This window comes from Pezoporus occidentalis, unplaced genomic scaffold (genome assembly GCF_034315485.1).
Source record: "Pezoporus occidentalis ecotype Australia unplaced genomic scaffold, CSIRO_AGI_Poc_V1 ctg63, whole genome shotgun sequence".
Taxonomy (NCBI): domain Eukaryota; kingdom Metazoa; phylum Chordata; class Aves; order Psittaciformes; family Psittacidae; genus Pezoporus; species Pezoporus occidentalis.
Genome location: NW_026915977.1, coordinates 78437 through 100451, shown reverse-complemented (window position 1 = coordinate 100451; position 22015 = coordinate 78437). Strand labels below are relative to the sequence as shown.

The 22015-nt window shown below is 54.0% G+C and overlaps 1 protein-coding gene across 1 annotated transcript in view; it reads right to left on the bottom strand.

Moving 5' to 3' along the window:
- LZTS3 (leucine zipper tumor suppressor family member 3) overlaps window positions 1-19632 on the bottom strand; it is a 43740-nt gene extending 24108 nt beyond the window's left edge. The window contains exon 1 of the mRNA XM_062640109.1: window positions 19448-19632. The gene's annotated coding sequence lies outside the window, so the exon portion shown is untranslated. The remainder of the gene's footprint in view (window positions 1-19447) is intronic.
- Window positions 19633-22015: the final 2383 nt, after the last annotated feature.

Sequence of the window (22015 nt, the reverse complement as noted above, 5' to 3'; positions counted from 1 at the left end):
AAGCTTGCTTCATCCCCAGGCTCATCCTCCTTAAGCCATGCACTGGTTCGGATGCTGTGCAGAGAAAACGAGATGGAAAGGTCCTCATGAGCCACCTTTGCCACCTCAACTGATGGCAGGATAGCCACATATCAGTCCTAAAACACATCAAGAAAGGACCCAGGTTTGACCAGATAAGAGGGGTGGAAGAGGGTAGGAGCAGACATAGGTGCTGCTGATGTCTCCAGGATGTTTATCAACCTTTTGTCCTGAGTATTTGCAGTCAAGGCAGGGTTTACTCATCATGTGTAAAGCACTGGCACAGGGTGCCCAGAGAAGCTGTGGCTGCCCCATCCCTGGCAGTGTTCAAGGCCAGGTTGGACACAGGGGCTTGGAGCAAGCTGCTCTAGTGGAAGGTGTCCCTGCCCATGGCAGGGGTTGGAGCTGGATGAGCTTTAAGGTCCCTTCCAACCCAAAGCACCTCATGATTCTAGTATATGAGTCAATGGCTGTGTCCCCTCTGTCCAGCCCTGGAGGTGGAAGAAACCTATGTCCTGAAGGCACCCATGCCTCTGACCTCCATTGCCTGGCCAGCCATAGGAGAAAGGCAGTGGTACAGAGAGGAACTGAATCAGCAAAACTGAAAACCTCAGAAAGGCTCCTCAGACAAAAATAGCTGTTTTTTGGAAGCAGTTTTGGCTGGAGGCCTGTGATCATGCTGTGATTTCGCCCTGGCAGAAGCGACTGTGAGTCACCTGGGAGATCTTTATACACCCTAGAGCAACCTCTGCAGAGACTGAAGGGTCTGTGTCCCACCAAGCCTTCACCACTGCAATATCAAACCACATTTCTTCGGCGGTTCACTGTCAGCCTTGGCATCTCCCAAGGATGAGGAGGGGACAGTGGGGTCTCCATGCACGTGCTCCTCCACGGTGTGCTGCATGGAGCAGATGGCTGCCCGGCATCCGCTGACGTCTAAAGCCATAGCAGATGCCAAGGATGGGGGGAGACCTGGCTGCAACGTGACCCCCTTCCAGCCCATCAGGTGGAAAGGTGAACAGGGGCTTTTTCCCAACTCAGCAGGTGCAAAGCCATTAACTCCTTTTGCTCCTTCATTGATGATGGCAACCCAGGAATAGGCTTTCTACACCACTACCCTTCTGCTTACTGCCCATTTAGCCTATTGACCTCACCCATCACCTTCTGAATAAGCCAGGGAGAGTTTAGGGTGAAAACCAAAAAGGAATGGAGGGGAAAATAGGGCCAGAGAGGGAAACTTTCCATAGCACAAAGCAGCTGATTACATAAAGGCATCTTTGCGTCATCTGCGGCTGGCATCTCCGGAGCAGTGATTGCATCTGCACCGACCACCTAAAGAAAACATCATCACGTTACCTTCCAACTCCTACAACTGGCTTTGTGCAAGATGTGTGTGCCAGGGCCTTTATCATTCTGTGTACTTTGGCTGCGGAGCTAGACAGGGGTAGGGGTTTCTTTTCATTTTCCAGCTAGGAAAATATTTGGAGTCTGGTGCGGCAGCTGACCCAAGTCCCTGTGGAAAGGGTGGCTTTGAGGTTTTGAAGTGATGTGTAAAGAGGGGGATATTGTTGTGGTCCCCTTCAGTGCCTCCCAGGCTGGTGGGGATCCAGTGGGACGAATGGCAAAGCTACGGCTTGGCTTTCCCTACTCCTTCCAATGCTCTTTGATTTCTCCCTTAGTGCTCTGAAGGTGGGGAAACCATTTCTCACTTGCTAAAGAAGCGACCTGCTTTGCAGGGAGGTGTTGTTCCCATGGGTTTCTGCTTTGGCACATTAAACAAACCATTTTGTTCGCCCAGCTTTGGACTTCAGAACCAGCTTTGGGCTTTGAATGCTTCTCCCACCCCTCCGGATCCTCTACAAAAGGGAAATAAGGCTTTGAAGTGGATGCAGAGGTCGCAAACGATTTGGTTTGATAGAGAGCTTTTTATGTGCTCTGCCTTGCTTGTGGAGCTGGAGCTGGCCATGGGATAAGGCTCTGCTCTCTGAGGGCAGCAGGAAGGACACGGCAGCAAGCCTTGAGGCAGGGATGGAGGATGAATGAGGCATAGATCTGGGTTCCTCCTCATTTTCCATTTGCTTATAAACAGCCTGAGAGCACTGGAAAGCACCAGGTCTGCTGTCAATGCAATGGTGAGGGGATGCATCCAAATGTCCCCCAGAGATGCTCCTACAGCAACACGGTGTGTATCTCTAACCCCACATTGTCTTTCAGAGCTCTGATGGACCAGCATCGCTTGGCCAAGCATGGACGCTATTTCCTTACCTCCTCCTTGCTCCGTGCTGTGCACCACTATTGCCATGTTTACAGACACGTTTTGCCTCAGGATATCTCATCTGGAAGGCTTCCCAACCTCAAAAAGCAGTGCCTTGGACACCCCATCAAGCCAATGCATTGCTGTAAAGTGGGGCTCTGCAGGAGAGTGAGGACCAGCATCCCAAGGACCTGTAGAGAAGGTGTTTCTGATTGTGCTGGGGGTGTGTGCAGCTGGGATTATCCATCCTCAGATGGAAAATGCCCATGTAGAAAGGGGTTTCAAATCCTCCCTCTTTCTGTTTTGTGTTTTTCCACCCAGGAGATACAGAGAACTGGAGGATGGAGGAAGAAGAGGACAACAAAGCTCAGCAGAGCTGTAATTAGGGCCAGACCTAATGAAACCCCGTGAGCTGCCCTGTGGTGGCTACATAAACAACCCAGAGGATGCAAGGGGAGGCCTGCCCGGAAGGAAAACCATTTTGCTGCTGTTTGCAATCACTCTCAGGACCTGCAGGGCCTCTGGTGTCAGTGATCAGAAACTGTCTTTCCAGTAAGGGAAACCCCATAGGGTCAGACAGCACACAGAGAGCAATCCATGATGTCTCCATCTCTGCTGATAAGCCTCCAGCTCAAACGCTCTTGCGGTGTCCTACAGCCTTCTAGCTTTTCCTACAGCGCTCCATGACTGATACAGAGCCTTTCTCCACTGCTCCTATCAGCCAGATGATGACCATCACCTCTCACATCTAACGGGCAATGGCCTTGTTCTTGCTGGAAGAACCTGTTACAGGCTTGAACACTGGATTTTCACTTACAGCACAGCCTCCTCCCTCATCTCTAGCCAATGAACCGATGCTCAACCCAATGAGCACCCTCTCCAGAGCTGCAAATCCTCCCCATGATGCTTGGGTCAAGCTCTGCTCTCGCCAGCCTATCCACATCTCTCAGAGCAGTGAGGTGTGTGATCATCCAGGTCTCATGCGCAGCTCCCCTCTTCCCCTGGTCCCTAAGCTTCAAACACATCTTAGGAAAGACCTTTAACCTCTGTCTAGTTGGTGCTTCCACCACGTGTGAAGCCAAGCGTGCTCTGGGCACTGATGCACTTCAGCATCATGAGGAGTGTGTGCGGGGAGCCAGGCAGAGCTCAAAAGGAAAAGGAGTTTCAGCCTCTTTTACCCTGGGGCTGTTGGGGCAAGTGTGTCCTAAAGCAGACCCCAACCCCTCTCAATGAGCAGGATACCTGAAGGTGAATGGAACTGACCTCTAGATGGTGATTTGAGACCCCTTATTTTCCACTATGAGAATTAGTCCCCCTGAAAGCAATGACCCTTACATATAGACCTTCTTCTCAATCATTTCTTTCCCAGGATGGAGACTTCTAGCCTAAGTAAGTTGTTATCACAAAGCTCAACTCCCTACCCATTCCCTTTCTCTGTATCCTTTCCAATCCTATTGTATCTTTTAGGGGATGTTGTCACCAGAAGCCTTGAAAGAGTAAAGCAAGGCCAAGGAGAAGCTCCAGGACATTGGTTCTAAGTGGAGCTGTGGTATGTGTTAGATAGGGATGAAGATCATCCCATAGCAGTGCTGGCGCTGGAGCTGGCAAAGGAAGAGGTTGGACACTCAAAGACACAGCAAGACACGTCTCCTACCACATATGGGGACATCCGGCTCTGTGCACAGAAGTCATCCATCGCTCTGGCCTCTTTGTCCTCACTTAGAGATATCCATAACCCTGCATTGCATTTCTGTCCTAGTTTGAGCCTTAGAGGTGATGAATAACTTGAGCAACAGCATGACCACCCGTCAGCTCTCCAGAGCATCCCTTTTCCCTAGCTCAATTCCAGCAGGTTTCCATGTTGCTCAGCTCACCACAACCACCTTGCACTAAGCAAATAGCTCAAACACCCTGGGTCAGGCCAAGGATCCATCCAGCCCTAACGGAATGGGGAGATCTTGGTGACCAAGCCTCACATCTCCTCCCCAGCTCCCAAAGCCATGCGTTGTGCGGTCCATCCAACCTGAATCAGCGCAGCATCTATAGCTTAAAGCTCTGCAAAGGGTCCTGGTGCTTTGTGCTGGTATAAGGATGTGCAAAGGGAGAAGGAAGCTGCCTGGGGTTGAGCCACCACCGGCTCTCATCCCTCCTCTATTCTTTCTCAGCCCTACCTCGAGCTCAGGGCAGCAGAATGCCTCAGACACGTGTGTGAAATGGGAAGCGGTTGTGAAGCAAGCTCCAGAGGGGCCTGGCACATGTTACCAGCTTGCACTTCCTCGGTCTGGGGCAGAACTCATCCCAGCACAGCATCCTTATCAATTTGTCTGGGCTGTGAGCAATCCCACGTTGTTCGTCTCACCTGCGCTGCTGACAGGGACTGCCCTGGGATCTGCCTCTGCAACTAGCACTGGTGTTCTCAGTGTCTCTCCTGTGTGGGCTCTGATATGAATCCGTGCTGATGAATTACTCAGACATCCCCAGGAGGTTTTGGAAGTGTTGGTGGCTTTGGGGCAGTGCTTCAGATGGCGTTCGGTTGGGAGCAGGACTGCAGGGATAGCCAAGTGGTGCAGATGTGGATCTCTGTCTCTGTTCATTGTGGAAAGAAACATTTAGGCAAAAGCCATCAGGAAGCAGGCAAAGGAAGGGATTAGGAGGGAAAAGAAGAAACCCTTTCCTCATGCAGTGGTAGCTGACGGGGGAGCAACCTGCTATGGGATGTAGTTGGTGCTCAGTGGGTACCTGCAGTCAAGGAGAAGCATGACAAGCCTGTGGACCAGAAATCAAACACAAGCCAGTGCAAAATGCACAAAGTCAAATTACAATCATAGAATCAATCCCAGAATGGTTTTGGTTGGATCCAAAGCTCACCCAGCTCCAACCCCTGCCACAGGCAGGGACCCCTTCCACTAGAGCAGCTTGCTCCAAGCCCCTGTGTCCAACCTGGCCTTGAACACTGCCAGGGATGGGGCAGCCACAGCTTCTCTGGGCACCCTGTGCCAGCGCCTCAGCACCCTCCCAGGGAAGAGCTTCTGCCTAAGAGCTCATCTCAGTCTCCCCATGTCCATAAGTGTGTTGAGGGAACATAAAGCAGGCTTCGTATTCCTGTGGTTGTGGGGTTTTCTTTCCTGCTTCTAGTCTGGCGCTGTCTCTGAAGAGCCATTATTGCCAATGTCAGCGCTGCATTGATAAGCTATGCTGTTCACTGGTCCTGGTCTGAGGCGGCTGCAGCACCAGCAAGGCACTGCTGTGGGAGGAGGGAATGGGGTTAAACCCCCCCCCCCCAGATGTCAGTGGTCTGAAAATAGCCGGATTTTTCCCGTTCCCGTTGACTCACCCATCACAGACCGCAGATTCCTGCGGCACGTCACAGGGATGTGGGGAAATGGCCTTTCCCTGCCCAAACAGAGCGTGTGGCTGTCTGCAGAGTGACCCTTGGGCATCCTGGGAGGGACAGCCCTGTCCTCACAGGCCTGCGGGGTGGTGGCACTAAGGGGAGATGCGCCAGCATCCCCGCAGAGGGGGCTTGAGAGGAGGGCGGATGAGCATCCTCATCCTCTTCTTCTGTAGGGGTTTGCTGGGGTCCCTTTTGGGGCTCAGACCTAGCAGTGGGGTTGTCTATGCCTGCAGGCACCCTCCTCCACTGCAATAAGGTGTCCAGCAGAAAGCAGGACCTTAAAGAATCGTGGAATGGTTTGGGTGGAAAGGACCTTAAGATTATCCCGTTCCAACCTTCTGTGTGTCCATCCCCATCAAGCTGTATTTCAGCTGTCTCTGGTTCAAAATCCACTCCCTCCTCCAGCTCAAATTCCTCCCCATCTCTTCCCAAGGGCCAGAGCTTTAGCTCATTCCCCATAGGAATGGCTCAAAGGTCCCTTCTCACTTGGTGTTTCCAGCTAAAGAGCAGAAGAGCACGGAAAGACACAACCCCAGTTGTTTCAGAACTGGGGGGACCAGGGCTTGGTCCATCTGGGATCACGGCCAGGGGCAACACAGCCTCCAATAGCCACCAGGCCACCCGAGGAGCCCACAAAGACATGGGGTCCTGTTGGCAAGAGGGGTGGTGACCACAGGAGATGGGATAGAGGAGCAGGTCCATGTATTGAAGCCAGATGCAAACAGCTTGGTGAGCTTTGGTGCCAGCCAGCTCCCTTCTCCATGCAGGATCCCATCCTGTCCCACTCAACCCTTCCCAGCAAGAGCTATCCCCTCTCCAGCATCCCGATCTTCATGGTCATAACCCAAGCTGATCACTGAGGCCTTCTCCCACCAAAAGAAAGGTGCAAAAGGATGTGCTTACATCTCCTGCCCTGCTTGGTCCCGCTGATGCAAACACCCAACCCACGGCTGCAGCTGGGGTTAAAGGAAGGGTTGTCATTGGTATTAAGGGAACCACTTCCTTCCCCTCCCCTCCTCCAGAATAGCTTTTTGTCTTTGGGTTTATTTTCTTTCCTTGCATTAAAAAGGCTTCACCCTGATGTGTTCTGAATGGGTTCAGCAGCACTCAGTGCCTCTTGGGATGTGGCTTTTTTGGGTAAGAGGAGGAGGAGGAGGGAATTTCATTGTGTCCAAACAATCAAATACAAATGCAAAAGCAAACCTCAGCTTCTCTTGCTCCCTGCCTGGGTCTGCACCTCCCTGATGTGTCCCATGTCCTCACCCAATTCCTCCTATAGATCAACAGAGGCAGCTGCCCCCACGCACACCACTCATCCCTCACAGAGCTTTCAATGACAGCTCCACCAGCAGCACTCCTCCACAGTGGTAAAAATGGGGTATCCATCTCCTGGCCCGATCTGATGCAGTCTTTTTATGAGCTGCCAGGGGTCTTCACCCCTCTGCTGCAGCATCACAAAGCACCCCAGCCCCTTGTGCTGCTGAGACACCAGGGATGGGTCTGAGCGCTTCTTGCTCCTCTCCTATGGGGCCAGGCTGAGAGAGCTGGGCTGGGGCAGCCTGGACAAGAGAAGGCTCCTGAAGGGGAGACCTGAGAGCAGCTCCAGTGCCTAAAGGGGCTGCAGGAAAGCTGGAGAGGGGCTTGGGACAAGGGATGGAGGGACAGGCCAAGGGGAATGGCTTGAACCTGCCAGAGGGGAGGCTGAGATGAGCTCTTAGGCAGAAGCTCTTCCCTGTGAGGGTGCTGAGGCGCTGGCACAGGGTGCCCAGAGAAGCTGTGGCTGCCCCATCCCTGGCAGTGTTCAAGGCCAGGTTGGACACAGGGGCTTGGAGCAAGCTGCTCCAAGTGGAAGGGGTCCCTGCCTGTGGCAGGGGTTGGAGCTGGAGGAGCTTTAAGGTCCCTTCCAACACAAACCAGGCTGGGATTCTATGGTTGTGTGCTTGGAAACTCAGCCACCAAGTAACTAGTGCGAGCCCAGGATCTCCCTTAGTACCCACCACAACCTGCTTTCTCCCTCTGCCAAGTGCTCAGAGCGCATTACAGATGGTTACAGAGGGTACTGGGGGCCTCAGGTGATGCCAACCTGCAAACCTGGCTCAGAGATGGGTTGCATCTGCTGTGACCGTGACACTTGGCCTTGGGATTCCTTATGGGCCCCCTGTGCCCCACACAGATGGCAAGGTGGCAGCGCTCTGCAGCCGGGGTTGCTGGCAGTGATTGATGGTGTTACATGTGGTGGAGACCTGTTTATGATATGCATTCATCCCACGGATGAATATCAGCTAATAACATCACCCTATTGAATGAAAATGAAAGGTCTGGCTACCAATATGGCCTCTTGGCAACACTATCAGAGAGCCAAAGGGTCTTGGACACCCCAGTTACATTTGGGCTGTCTTTTCTCTCCTATAGAAGAACCAACACTGGTTACCAGAACAAGAGCTTATTGCTATTCTGACTGCAGAAGATGATGGCATTTACTCTGCAATTCAGTTTACAATGAATGAATCCCCATCCCAAACGCTGCCCGTATCAGATCTCTCCTGGAGGTTCACAGACAACAGGGAGGAAGCCACTTTTGATTTGATTTCTGCAGGATGAAGAGCATTGAAATAACTGAGCTGCAGCAGCGCTCCCCATCCCATCCCCAAGGTGGAGGTCAGGAAATTGCTGATAACAACAGAGAATAGGCAGAAACGTTCAATAATTTATCTTCTGGCTTGGGCAAAAGCAGGCTGGTGGCCTTGTATTGCACAGGGGCAACCAAGTGCTTTCTAGTCCATTAGTAACCAAGGAAGGCACTAAATGGCATGGATTAGGGATAAACGTTTTTGAACAGTGGGCTCAGGTTAATTTGCTCCCAAGAGCCCCATAGAAGCAGGATGAGGAGTGGTGCTCATCCTCTCTAGAAGTCCTGGGGTTTCTGATCCCAGAATGGTGGTAATTGCAGGGCAATATTGAAGAGAAGGGGGAAGAAGAAGAGCTGGAGTGATGCATCTGAAGCTGGCAGAAAGTGATGCAGGGCTGGAGGGATGGAGCGTGGGAAGCTGTCAATATAAATAGATGCCTCATGCAAAATAGGACTTTGCAGATTCCTTCAGCTTCACTTGGGGCAGGATGTATTAGATGACCCAGGCATCTTCACAGATGGGAGTATGCAGTCTGAGGTGCTTTGGTTTGGAGAGACACGGTTATTCTGGTTAGAAACTGAGTCTGAGTTAGCATTGAAGTGCATGATGAAGAATGGTGAAGTGAGGGATCTGACTGGGTGCCAAGGGCTGGGATAGGGGTGTTTCTAGCTGGGATCCAGGGAGGTCCTCCCTGCTTCCATCCTCCCTGTGCAGCTGATGCTTAGAGAAAACAGGAGCAGGAACAGGAGAAACTCACTGATCCTTCCCCATATTTCCCCTCCCGCAGAGCTTTCCAGGGATACCTCACGCTTGAGGTTGCTTTTGGACCCCCTGAATGGTTTAATAGCATTGGAGGGCGCTCATTCTCCATGAGTCCTGGTCCCTCCTCACCCAACCTAATGGCGTTTTGTCCTCCATGAATATTTAGCAGTGATTTCTGCAAGGGAATGATGCCCTCTGTGAACAGCTACTTCATTTGCTTTATCTTTAACCCAATATTTGGGTGATCTCCAGTTGCCTTTTGAGGAAGAGGGAAGAGTCGCATCCACTCATCGCTTCATGCTGTAAACAGGCACCTTAATCCAATTTAGGCTCTGCAGTGTGATATGCTTGGAGTTTTGGTGCTTGTCAGGCACTCTGGGAGTTAAAAATCACTGTTCCCCTCTTGGAACTCCTCTGCATCTCTACAAGGCGCAGGGATACCTGCAAGAGGCATCCCTGGAGTGAAAACCATCCCATTGCTGTGATTCCCATCTCTTCCCTGAGACACTGGCCACTGCCAACCCCCAGGGAGGCAGAATTCCCCAAGGTAATTTATGCCAATTACTGCAATCAGTTAATTAGCAAACAAGATCGATTGGAATGAAGTTAAGGTGTCAACAGCCGTTATGCAAACTTGCCTGCGCTGGAGGAAAGCCATTCTGGGAGGAGGATCTGTGAGAGTTTTGGGGTCAAAAAGCCCCCATGGGTGGGAAATGGGATGAGGAGAAGGGGTTGCAGTGGGTAGCAATAGAGCTAAGGGGGGGGAAACATTGCTGAGACAAATTAAGGAGGAAAAGTGTCAAGAATGGGAAGTGATCCAAGTAACTGCTTGCAAACACGAAGGGAATGACAGAGGGATGATGCTCACCGGCTAAGCTGGGATGAGAGAGGGAAGTCAGCTCTTCATTGGGGAATATCTGGGCCGCTCCATAGGGAACATCCCCAAAGGAGAGAGGGGATAAGGGGAGTTTCTCCCCTCTGCTGCAATGCCAGGGTCAAACAGCCTGGGAATAGCTTTCCTTTCCCCTCCCTGGCCGCAGTGCAGGCAGAGGGCAGGAGGTGATGCGCATCCGCATCCACATCCATGACCCGCGCCAGAACCAGCTCCACAATTAAACATGATTGCCACGTTGGGAAGTGAGTTGCCAGCCTGGGCTTGCTTGGGATGCAATGATATCCCAATGGGAGTTAGAGCCAGGCTTGCTCCATTTCTGCCTGCAAACATCTCCTTTGGGGTACACAAGCCTGAAGCTGGATGGGGCTATCGGGGTAGGACGTGGGGCTGAGGGACCAGCTCCAACCCGGAGCTGGCATAAAGCCTGCAGAGGCATCAGCTAATCCTCCCCTAAGCCTGCTGTGATGGATTTAAAGGGTGTTTATGTCACTCGCCCCCAGGATCAAGATCCTCAGAGGATAAGTGTCCGAAGGAAATGAAGGGATTCTTCTTATTCCTGCAGTGGGGCTTGAAATAGAGACATGGCCCCTGCTGGGATGCTCAAGGGGTGGCAGTGGGAGGCTGTGGTGGGGGGCTGGTGTTATCTCCTGCCTGCTCTCCCTCAGAGGAAAGGGATGTGCGCTGTAATCTTGTGCTGGACTTTGGGATGGGAGTTTTGCTCCGGAGCTGGCAGATGCCCTGGTTTTATCCCGGCAGCTGGCCCAGGGAAACATCATTCATCAGCCCAAATCTCTGCCAGGCTTTAAAACCCTGGAGGGTGCAAGATTGGTTTTCACCCCCATGCCGAGGGTGGGGGACTGGAGCAAAAGGGTTCTTCCTTGTTCCTGCCCTGGCCAAAGCTGGGGCTATAACCAGCTATAACCACTGTTACATCCTCAGCTCCTCTGCTAAGTAGGAGGGGAAAAGACACCAACAGATTGATCATAGAACCCCAGACTGGTTTGGGTTGGAAGGGACCTCAAAGCTCCTCCAGCTCCAACCCCTGCCACGGGCAGGGACCCCTTCCACTAGAGCAGCTTGCTCCAAGCCCCTGTGTCCAACCTGGCCTTGAACACTGCCAGGGATGGGCAGCCACAGCTTCTCTGGGCACCCTGTCCCAGGGAAGAGCTTCTGCCTAAGAGCTCATCTCAGTCTGCTTTTGATGGGAAGTTCATTGAAGAAGGAATTTGAGGAATGACCTCCGAGTGGACGCATCCACACAACTGATGCTGAGAGAGCTGTGCTGGCTATGGGGGGAGCCACGGCACGGGGAAGCTGCTCGTGGGACTTGTAGGACTTCTTTTTAGATCTAAACAGATCCCTTTTACCCCCTTAAACCCAACAGGAGGAAGTGCGTTTAACAAAGCAACGCCACCATTGTTCCTCACCTCTGGAGTTTGAGGCTATGCTCCTTTCTCCCCAGGTCCTTTGTGCTACCAGCTAGGCTGGCTGGTACTGCTCACCCAGCACGCTGCAGGAGAGGGAAATAATCCCTCCTTTCTTTTCCAGCCCTCAGGAATGCAGCTCACCTGCTGCCCCTGGGGAGCGTTGGCTGTCCCGGCGGGCGCAGGGCCTGGCTTTGTTTGCTCAGGGATTTATTTCCTTTAATGTTATTATTAAAACCCACTTCGCCCCCCCCCCGTGAGCGTGGAGTGGGAGGCAAAGCCCTGGGCTGGCACTGAGGAACGTCAAGGGGTTGGGTTGGCTGGTCCCAGCCCTCCTGAGCTGTGCATCAGGGGGTGGGGGGGAGATGTGCTTGTTCGTGCTCTGCAGGTCACCCAATCACTGCTATAGCCACGAGGTTGGGGTTGCAAACCTCTTGTCTGGGCTGTACCAAAAGGAGCGTGGGCAGTGGGTCGAGGTGATCCTGCCCCTCTGATCTGCTCTGGTGAGACCCCACTCGCAGCGCTGTGGGCAGTGCTGGGGTCCTCAAGGTAAGGACATGGAGCTGTTGGAGCAAGTCCAGAGGAGGCCATGAGGATGCTCAGGGGCTGGAGCAGCTCCTGCATGGAGACAGGCTGGGAACATTGGGGCTGTTCAGTCTGGAGAAGAGAAGGCTGCGTGGAGACCTCAGAGCAGCTTCCAGTGTCTGAAGGGGGCTACAAGGATGCTGGGGAGGGACTCTTCATTAGGGACTGTAGTGACAGGACAAGGGGTGATGGGTTCAAACTGAAACAGGGGAAGTTCAGGTTAGATATAAGGAAGAAATTCTTCCCTGTGAGGCTGCCCCATCCCTGGCAGCGCCCAAGGCCAGGTTGGACACAGGGGCTTGGAGCAAGCTGCTCTAGTGGAAGGGGTCCCTGCCCGTGGCAGGGGTTGGAGCTGGAGGAGCTTTAAGCTCCTTTCCAACCCAAACCATTCTATATTTCTATGATTCCATAGTCCCCAGTTTAGTTCCCACTCAGTGCAATCCACAGCCATTGCTGCTCTGGGCTTGTGGGGCTGCAGTGCAGCCAAGCAGAGAGAAACTGAGGTCTGCAGGGTTAAGGAACTTGCTGAAGATGACACAAAATGCCCGTAGCAGAGCACAAACCAAGGAGCAAACTTCCCACTGGGGACACAACGCTGCGAAACCCCCTTCTGGCTGATGGGGTCATCCCGATTCCCAAAGAGATCAACCCCTGGGCTGTGCAAATGCGACTGCATCCTGGCTTTGGGAAACCATAGGTAGGGAGGAAGAGCACAGCAGCCTGCAGATAGGAGGTAAGAGGAGGGCAAACGCCTGCTGTGCAATGGCTGGGCAGGGAGCAGCTCGGCAGCAGTGATTTATGATTCCCATTAAAGGAGGAGCTGGAAGCTGTGGAGAACATCAGGGTCTCCCTGAGCCTGGCACGAGCGCTGTGCTTTATGGGCTGTGTTCAGCTCGCTCCTGGAGGTGGGGATTTATGCCTAGGCTGAGCTGAAACTGGGGGGGAGCTCTGCCTTCTCCTTAAGGCCCTTTGAGAGATGCATGTGTCTGGGGAGGGAGAAATTCATCCTGGTCTTTCCCAGAGCCCCCCTGCCCTGGCAGGCAGAGCAGGACCTCAGTGCATAGAGCAGGAGAGCCATGGGAGGTGTGTATCCGCTCTGTATAATGCAGGAGACCATAGGATGCTCAGCATCCCGGATGGATTTGAGGCTGTTTTCATCCTCTCCTTTCTGAGCCATCCCAGCTGCTTCCCTTTACAGGGACAGCTCTCCCAGGCTTTGCAGCTTGGAGCAATCACACTGGGTGGACAACAACAGCATGGTCCAGCCAAAGCAAACGTGTCCCTGTCCCATTGCATTGCTGGAGGCAGAAGACCCCACTGCAGGGAAATGCCTGAGGTGGGATGGTCTTCCCCTTCCCAGCGTCTCAGGTGGGATGCTTTATGGCTTGGCTGTGCCTCCAAGTGCTTGCGAAGGGCAGAGCTGGGGATGTAATGAAGGCAGCGGTCCATGGGGAGCAGGACGTGCATGCACTAGATCAACTGATCTAATTAGAAAGCAGGGACAAGGAGATGAGCTCCTGTGCCTGAAAGATGGGCTGGATTTTTCCAGCTCCAGAAGCTGGGCTAAAAAAAGCTCTCACCTCCCCTTGTGCATCGTCTCCAGAGTGTCTGCAGGGCACTGAGATGGACGTGAGCTCCCATCCTTCAGTGCCTCCAGGGATGGGGCCAGGTTGGAGCAAGCTGCTCTAGTGGAAGAGGTCCCTGCCCGTGGCAGGGGTTGGAGCTGGAGGAGCTTTAAGGTCCCTTCCGACACAAACCACTCTGGGATGCTGTGATTTAGCAGCATTTAGTGACAGGAAAACCCTGGCCATCTGGAGAGTGCAGGCCATGCATGGGCAGGCTGGGGCAAGCAATGATCCCACTGGGTTTATGGGACATAGCCTCCTGGTTTGAAGAGGAAGAGGTCCAATGTGCCCTGCTGCCTTGGGGAAGAGGAGAGAACCACTGAGAACCATGGAGAACCACTGAGAACCATGGCAGGGGGCTTGGGATTAGATGATCTCGAGGTCCTTTCTAACCCAAACCATGCTATGGGGTGTACAAGAAGGTATCTTGAAAACCTGGACCCACAGAGAAGAGCAGTCCTATAGGTGTACAGGAGAGGCCCATTGATACAGGGTGAAACCCAACCAAGTGCACTGAGCTTGCTCTCACCTCCCCTGTTAAACACCCCCCCTCCCCATTCCATTCTCCTTCCTGTCTTCTCCCTGGCATACACGGATCTGTTGGGCATTGCTCTGCTTCCAGAGCTTCCTATCAGGGAGCAAATCTCCCCCCGGATTCACCAGGTGCTGGACACGGTCAGAAATTGCTTATCCCAGCTTATTTTCCTGTCTTGGTTCATTATTGTTATTCCTGGTGCTGGGCTTCCAGAGGAAAACATGTCTTTGGGCCTCATACCAAGGGATTTGGTTAATTCATCACCCGCAGACGCACATGTATTTATTCAAAAGCTCCTCTTGTTATGTTCCTTGGCAACTTCTGAGCCCGTCTATTTCTCCAGCTGATAAATATTTGTGAGCTTGGTTGTGTTAATAATATCATCATCTTCCTTCCGAGCTCCCTACAAAGGGAACAGGATCTGTTTCATCTGCCTAAACCTGGAGCATCCCGCTGGCCTTTGATCAGGGTTCGGTCCCTAAGGAAAAGGAGACCCCCTTGTCTCCGTAGTGGGGCCAGGATGAGGGATGTGGGTTTGGTTTGCACTGATAAATGCTGCAGTTCCCACTCCAGCAGCACCCACTGCGGACCTGAAGGCTGGAGGTGGCTCTTGGGTGGGTGGTGAGAGCCAGGAGGGTGACAGGAGATGCTAAAGGGCACGGAGAGGCTCAGAAAGCAACCAGAGAGAAGTCATGGAGCAAAAGGGAAAGCTCAGCTCATTGAATAAATCCCATAAGAACCAAGTGCTGGAGGCTGGGAAGGGTTCTTGATGCCTGAGCTGGCCCAGGGTGCAGGTTCAGCCTTCATGGATCCTTCTGCATGTAAGGGCTGCTCATGGTCTACCTGCTCCAGTGAGGCTCCAGCTGCTGCAACCACGTTATCCCATGGCCTCTCCTATTTCTATCCAGAACCCAAAAGGTTTCCAGCCCCTGTGACCACTCCACAACTCAACACACATGGGTAAGAAGGAAGGTGCCAGCCACAGCAGTCAATGAGAAGGAGGCAGAAAGCAGAGACCTTGCAACTAGGTCTCATTTTGGGTCAAACTCCAGCAAGTTCAGACAAAACTCATATTTCTGAGCCAGGAGCCAGATAAAACCAGCAGGATCCACACCTTCAGTGCAAAAACAAAGCTGAAAGGATAAAACTCAATGAAGATCACTGGGGGCCTGATTCCAGCCTTGCAGCTACGGAGATGAAGCAGGAGCTTCTGTAGCTCCTCCATCAGCTCCCTCTGCCAGGAGAGCTCTTGGCTCCAGCCAACCTTGGATTACCAGGCATAAAGCATCTCCCTCTTCCCTGATAGCTGCTTTAACACCTGGGTTTGCTTCCCTTGCTCTTCTAGGACCTATGTGGACCTTCTTGTGCACCAGGAAGGTGGATCTCCTCCTGGCAGTGCTCTCGCTGCATGGTCCCCTCCTGTTCTGGCATCCCCACTCTTAAGTCTCAGAATCATAGAATCAAATAGATTGGAAAAGACCTTTAAGATCATCAAGTCCCACCTTTACCCAGGAAGGAGATGTCCTTCTCACCCACCGCCCCACCAAGATGTTTTCCTGCAGGAACAAGTCCATCCCTTGGCTTCCAAACAATGGAGGGTATCAGTGTGGTCCTCTACCCCCACCATGATGGTGGTCTCCACGATGGGAGAGATGAGTTTTGGGTGCACATTGCTCCCTGCTGGGTACCATATGGACCATACGGTACCCTACTTATTGTAGGGTCTCAAAGCACTCAGACCACCACCACCACCTCCAGGATGAAGCATCACATCCTACCCATGGCTCCTGCTACCACCACATCCTGCATGGAAAGGACTCCCTGGCTCCAGAAAGCACAAGCAAAGGAGGAATCCAGTGACCCAGCATGGGGTATGAAGGCTTTATCCATGGAGGAGAAGCTCGGGCGAGTCAGAGGGGATGGAGGGATCCCTGCCTGCTTCCCCCATAGCCTGCAGGGCAGGGATGACGGGGTTCCTGGACCTGTGCCTCCATTCCACTTTGAGATCCTTCAAATACTGAGGGTGTTTGCCAGCTCCTGTGACAGGAATGACTAATGGGGAAAGATCCTTGGCAAAGGGAAACAAGAAAGCTCCTCCTTTCACCCTTTGTTTGCTGGATTTCTCTCACAGCCCCGGCCACGGTTGGCCTTTCCCTGATGTGCTCAGTTCCCCTTCCTGAGGCAGCACATTTTAAGCCCTACAACAGCACCAGCGACTCCCTCTTAACTCTTCAGCCTCCCCATCGGGACACGAGTCCCTTCAGAAACTTTCAGCATCCCGCTTTATCCCGGTTTATCCAGCTCCACACGGAGTTAGCAGGCAGCGACTGCCTCCGCTGATGCCTCCCTCCCCATCGGCCTCCCTTTGCAAGGCAGGGGACTGGCCTCTGGGGGATGGATGGGCGAGCAAGGGATGCCCTCATCCTGCACCATGACATGATGATGCTCTTGCAGTGGGTACACAGGGCTGACGCTGCAGCCCCCATGGGTCTCTTCCACCCCTATCTTTAGTAGGGCAAGGTCTCCCGAGTATCTTCTCCAAGCAGATGTTGTTCTTCCCAATGCTTTTCTACCTCTTCCTTTCGGATTTGGGAGTTGAGGGGTTGTTCCCTTAGGATATCAGCCCAGTGACCCAGAAAAGAAGAGTTCAAGGAGGGGGGAGTTTCATCCCTGTACAGAGCCCGTGCAGCCACACATGCTGCTGCGTTGCTTTCTAAACTCTCACCCCTACAACAGGGAGCTGGGGGGGGGATTTCAATCCCTCCGCACATTCCTCCTCTGCCCCATTGTCATCACAAGGCTCGGGACAACATTCCCGGCTCCCTTGCGGGATGCCGGGCACGGAATCACGCCTGTTTTCAGACCATTCCCTTCCCAACCTTTGCAGCAAACACGTTCCCCAGCCAGGCTGAACTGGGATGACAGCATCACATCTATATATAGCCACGGCACATCACCGCTCGCACCAGGGCCACACATAAACAAACCCCATGGTTCCCTGCATGGAGAAGGGGATGGGTGATGCAGGAGCCTCCCACCCCTGGCTGCTTCAGGCTGGGGGTGCTTTGAGCTCCTGCACTTGCTTTTAATGCCAGCATCTCCCCCGAGGGCTCAGCTGCTGGCATAATCCGCTGATGGAGAGGGTTTGAGGATGAAGGAGGCGCTGGAGGGTGTTGGAAGCAGAGCACAGGGGAGCTAAAGGGGTTGCCAAAGGTTACCCCATGGGGCAAGTGGCATCCCCCAGCTTGAATTGCACCCAGGGGCTCCCAGCTTGAATTAAAGGTGCTGTTGGCATCCCCCCCCTCCTGTGTACTGTGACGTGGGGCAGGACATGCCCTGGTACAGCATCTGCCCACCCCTCCTACCTCCATTGCATCTCCCTTAGGCCCTCCTGTGTGCTTCTGCCTGCTTCTTGTGCTGCCTGACCCTCTGCCATGGTGCATGGGGCTGTATGGAGCTGCATGGGGCTGTATGGAGCTGCATGGGGCTGTATGGAGCTGCACAGGATGCATGGGGCTGTATGGGGCTGAACAGGGCTGAATGGGGCTGCACGGGGCTGAATGGAGCTACATGGAAGATGCATGGAGCTTCATAGGGCTGCACAGGGATGCATGGAGCTGTATGGGGCTGCACAGGGATGCATGGAGCTGTATGGGGCTGCACAGGGATGCATGGAGCTGTATGGGGCTGCACAGGGATGCATGGAGCTATATGGAGCTGCACAGGGATGCATGGAGCTGTATGGGGCTGCACAGGGATACATGGAGCTATATGGGGCTGCACAGGGATGCATGGAGCTGCGCAGGGATGCATGGGGCTGCCCAGGGATGCATGAGGCTACATGGAGCTGCACAGGGCTGCATGGAGCTGTATGGAACTTCACATGGATGCACGGAGCTGTGCAGGGATGCATGGAGCTGCGTGCAGCTGCACAAGGCTGCATGGGGTGCAGAGCAGAGGGAAGAGGGACCCAAGCCTGGCACAGCTGCAGGCCTTGCCCTGCTTCCCCAGCTCCCCATGCACGTAGGGAATGCCCAGGGGGTGCCCAGGGGATGCTCAAGGAGCTGTGGAGCATCCAGAGCCCCGATGCTCTCCTCTGGAGCAGAGGGACCAGGCGGCCTGGGGGGGGGAGCTGCTCGCAGCCACAGGTCCCCAGGCTCTCCCTATAGCTCCAAGCAGTGTATGGGGTGTCAGGGGAGGTCTATGTCCTCCCCCAGGCACACCCTCAGCCCTGCATGGGGCTCTCTGCTGCAGTGCAGCAGCTCCAGCCCTGTTCCCACCCGGGGAGCTGGCAGAGGGGCCGCCTGCCTTCATCCTTCCTTCATCACAACACCCTCTCTGCTGCTCCAAACGTGCTGCGAGCAGGACGAGCCATTGGCAAGAGCGACAGCTTGCTCCTCTCCTGCATGGGGATGGGGCCCATGGGGCACCCTGGGGAGCACCCATGGCTTGAGGGTTGCAGTGGGTCGGAGGGGGGACACACACACACGCACTCAATGCTCACATCCTTACAAAGCCCATGAGGCACCGGTGCCTCCGTGGGTGAAGTCCCAAGCGGGGAGCCCCGTGTTGTGATGTCCCCCCCTGTCCTCCTCATTCCCTCCTTCCCCACCGCTGCTGGGCGAGGGCCACCCAGCGCCGAAGTAGATGACATAATTCCCGACATAATTCCCAGCACGTTAATCACTCGACCGCCAGCAACCTCCCTTGCCTGGATCCATGGATCCATGGATCCATCCCCCCCCCTTCCATCCCCAGCCACCGCTCCCCTCCCTGACATCACTGCCAAAGAAATAAAGAAATAAATGAAAGAAGATGGGAAAGGGGTGGGAGTGGGATATGGCTATGCCCTGATCCTGCTGGGCACTGGCAAACAGGTCCGGCCCCCCATCCCCCTTTTCCCTCCCTTCCTTGCACTCTATTTTTGGGATGCTGTCATATCCAAACGGCCCCGAGGGGCAAAATCCAGGCAGCTGCGACTTTAGGCACAAACAAGCTTCCCTCCTCTCCATCGCACCAGACATCGGCGCTGGCAGCCCCTCCTCCACCTCCCTTCCCAAAATCTTCCCTTCCCCCACCCCAAAACCTTCCCTTTCCCAAACCTTCCCTTTTCCCTCCCCAAAATCTCTTCCTTCCCCCCCCCCCCGCCCCCTTCCCCAAATCACACCACCCCAGCGCAGCTCCAGCATCACCTTGCTCCCCTTGCACCCCGCATCCCTCCCACCCCCAAGGGACCCCCTTCTCCTTGTCACCCCCACCCTGTCCCACGTCGTCCCCCCCCCCTTCCACCATCTCCCATTCCCCCCCCCTTCCCCGTATCCTCACTGTTGGCAGGGATGCTCGGAGCGGGCAGGGATCAGGCAGCGCTGGCTCCGCAGCCGGGTGGCCGCTCCCGTCCGAGGGGTCTCATCTCATGTTGTCACATGTCACCATCGCACACACTCCCAGACACGTTTGTCCCCCCCCTTCTTGCGGCAAAACGGCGGCCAGCCCCGACGCCACCCCCTGTCAAAGCGGCAGCCTAACAGCGAGCGAGGCGAGGATGGAGGCAGGGTCTGCGCTCGCGTTGCCTTTAACCCTTCCCTCGCCACCCGGACAGGACAGGGCTCTGCTGGCTCAAGCCATAGCCCTGCCTGCGGATGGTGGGATGCTTCGTGGGTACCACCACCCCCCTCCCATCACCACCGCTTTCCACCCCATGGCTCTGGGATGTCGGATCTGGTGATGCCGTGGCTCTGCATCCCGCAACCTCGCCGTGTCTCGTTGCTTCCGTGCCCCGCAAACAAGAGTGCTCCCACAGAGATGAGCCCCATGCGGTGGGTCGGGGACGTGTGGGGTGTTCTGGGGTGATGGCTGGTGTCTGAGGGCACAGACAGCTCCCTGGTGTGTGGCTGGGGGTGGGAGCCGTGTCCATCTGCCTGTGTCCACCTTGGGATCATGGAAAACCCGTTTTGGTCCTTGGTTCCCCTTATCTCTAAGAGCAGAGCTCCTTTAGGGCTCCGGGGTCTCCAGTGATGGTGGGATGGGGGAATAAAGTCATACTGGAAGTGAAAGCTTCTTTTCCTACTCTATGGAGAGGACAAGGACCTGAGACCTGAGATGACAGAGGGGGCAAAGTCCCCGAACTCCCTCAGATGAGCTAGCAAAGGGACATGCAAATGGCATGCAGATTTGGCCAGGGGCTTACACTGAAGCAGGGCAGTTCCCTGCATGGAGTTGTCTTCTCCAAGGAGAAATGAGAGGAGCCAGAGGGAAAAGGAAAAGGAAAAAGAAAAAGGAAAAGGGAAAAAAGAAAAGGAAAAGGAAAAAGGAAAAGGAAAAGGAAAAGGAAAAAGGAAAAGGAAAAGGAAAAGGAAAAAGGAAAAAGAAAAGGGAAAAAAAGAAAAGGAAAAAAGGAAAGGGAAAAAGGAAAAGGAAAAAAGAAAAGGAAAAAAGGAAAATGAAAAGAAGGAAAAGAAGGAAAAGGAAAAGGAAAAGGAAAAGGAAAAGGAAAAGGAAAAGGAAAAGCTCACGATGCTGTCCATGCTCCCACACATGGAAAGGCTGGTGGCTCATATCCCTGCTCCCAGGTTCACCCCAGCGCTGGGTCCTTCAACACACACCATCAGGCTCTGGTTCTGTCCTTGTTCCCTTCCATGGATGTGCAGTGGTTACAGCAGCCCTGCTCACCTGGTGGGGAGCTCAAGAGGGGGAGAAGATGCAGGAGCTGCTGTCACCCATTGCTGCTGCTGCTCCCAGAGAAACAGCAGCTCAGGTCATGGATTATTGCTGCTAATAGTGCTGGACCCGGCTGCTCCCATAGGATTGTGTGCTATCTCTGCACAGGTTGTTGCTGGCAGACCTCCATGGGGTATATGTGATCCTCCTTGGATGGAAAGGGCAGCCAAGGCCCTCTGACTTACTTATGGTCACCTATGGGGACTGCGATTCAAGTGTGAGGTGTCCCTGCCCATGGCAAGGGGTTGGAACTGGATGATCTTGAGGTCATTTCCAACCCAAACCATTCCATGCTTCCATGATTAGAGAGTGGGCCAAAGCCATGTCTCCTATGGGGGGGACTCTGCTGCTTGCCACCAGCGCCACCAAGCAGAGGAGCGGTTCAGACCCTGCATGGCCAACTGGGTGGTCCTTGGGGCTGCTGAGTGTGGCAGGGTGAAGGCAGAGAGCAGGGATGGATGGAGGAGGTCAAGTCAGCCGTGCCTGCTGGGACTGCCCCACCAGGAATGAGGACGTGCCTGGGGCACAGCAGGATTAGTCCCGTCCATGCTCAGAGGCAGCCCGGTCTCCTCTGAACACGGTGGTGCAGCCTCTTGCAGGGGACATGCAAGGGCATGGGGTGTCTCACACAGGAGCTTTCCATGTTGCTGCCAGCCTTGGATCATAGAACCAGGGAATGGTTTGGGTTGGAAGGGACCTTAAAGCTCATCCACGGGCAGGGACATCTTCCACTAGAGCAGCTTGCTCCAAGCCCCTGTGTCCAACCTGGCCTTGAGCACTGCCAGGGATGGGGCATTTACCTGTGAGACTGATGGAGCTCTTTGCTCAACCCTAGGATGTCTTCCCTGCAAGTTCTTCCATGCCTGGAGATAGAATTCCAGAGACCCCCTCAGTCCCCGGCTATCCAAGCTTTAGCACCGTCTACAAAGAGCTGGTACTTGCTGAAAAGAGCAGATCTGAAACCACAGTTGGCAAATTGCATCAACAAGCATATTCTCAGCGAGGCATTGTTCCAGTTTGTATATGTCTGAAAAGAACTGTTCAGGCATATGTTAAAGTTGGCACCTTCTCCCTGGGACTCGCTGCAATCTGACGCTGGAGCATGAGAACCACATCAAGACACAGCAAACACGCGGCAGATCAGGGAAAACAGAGTCCATGGAGGTGTTGGAGGGG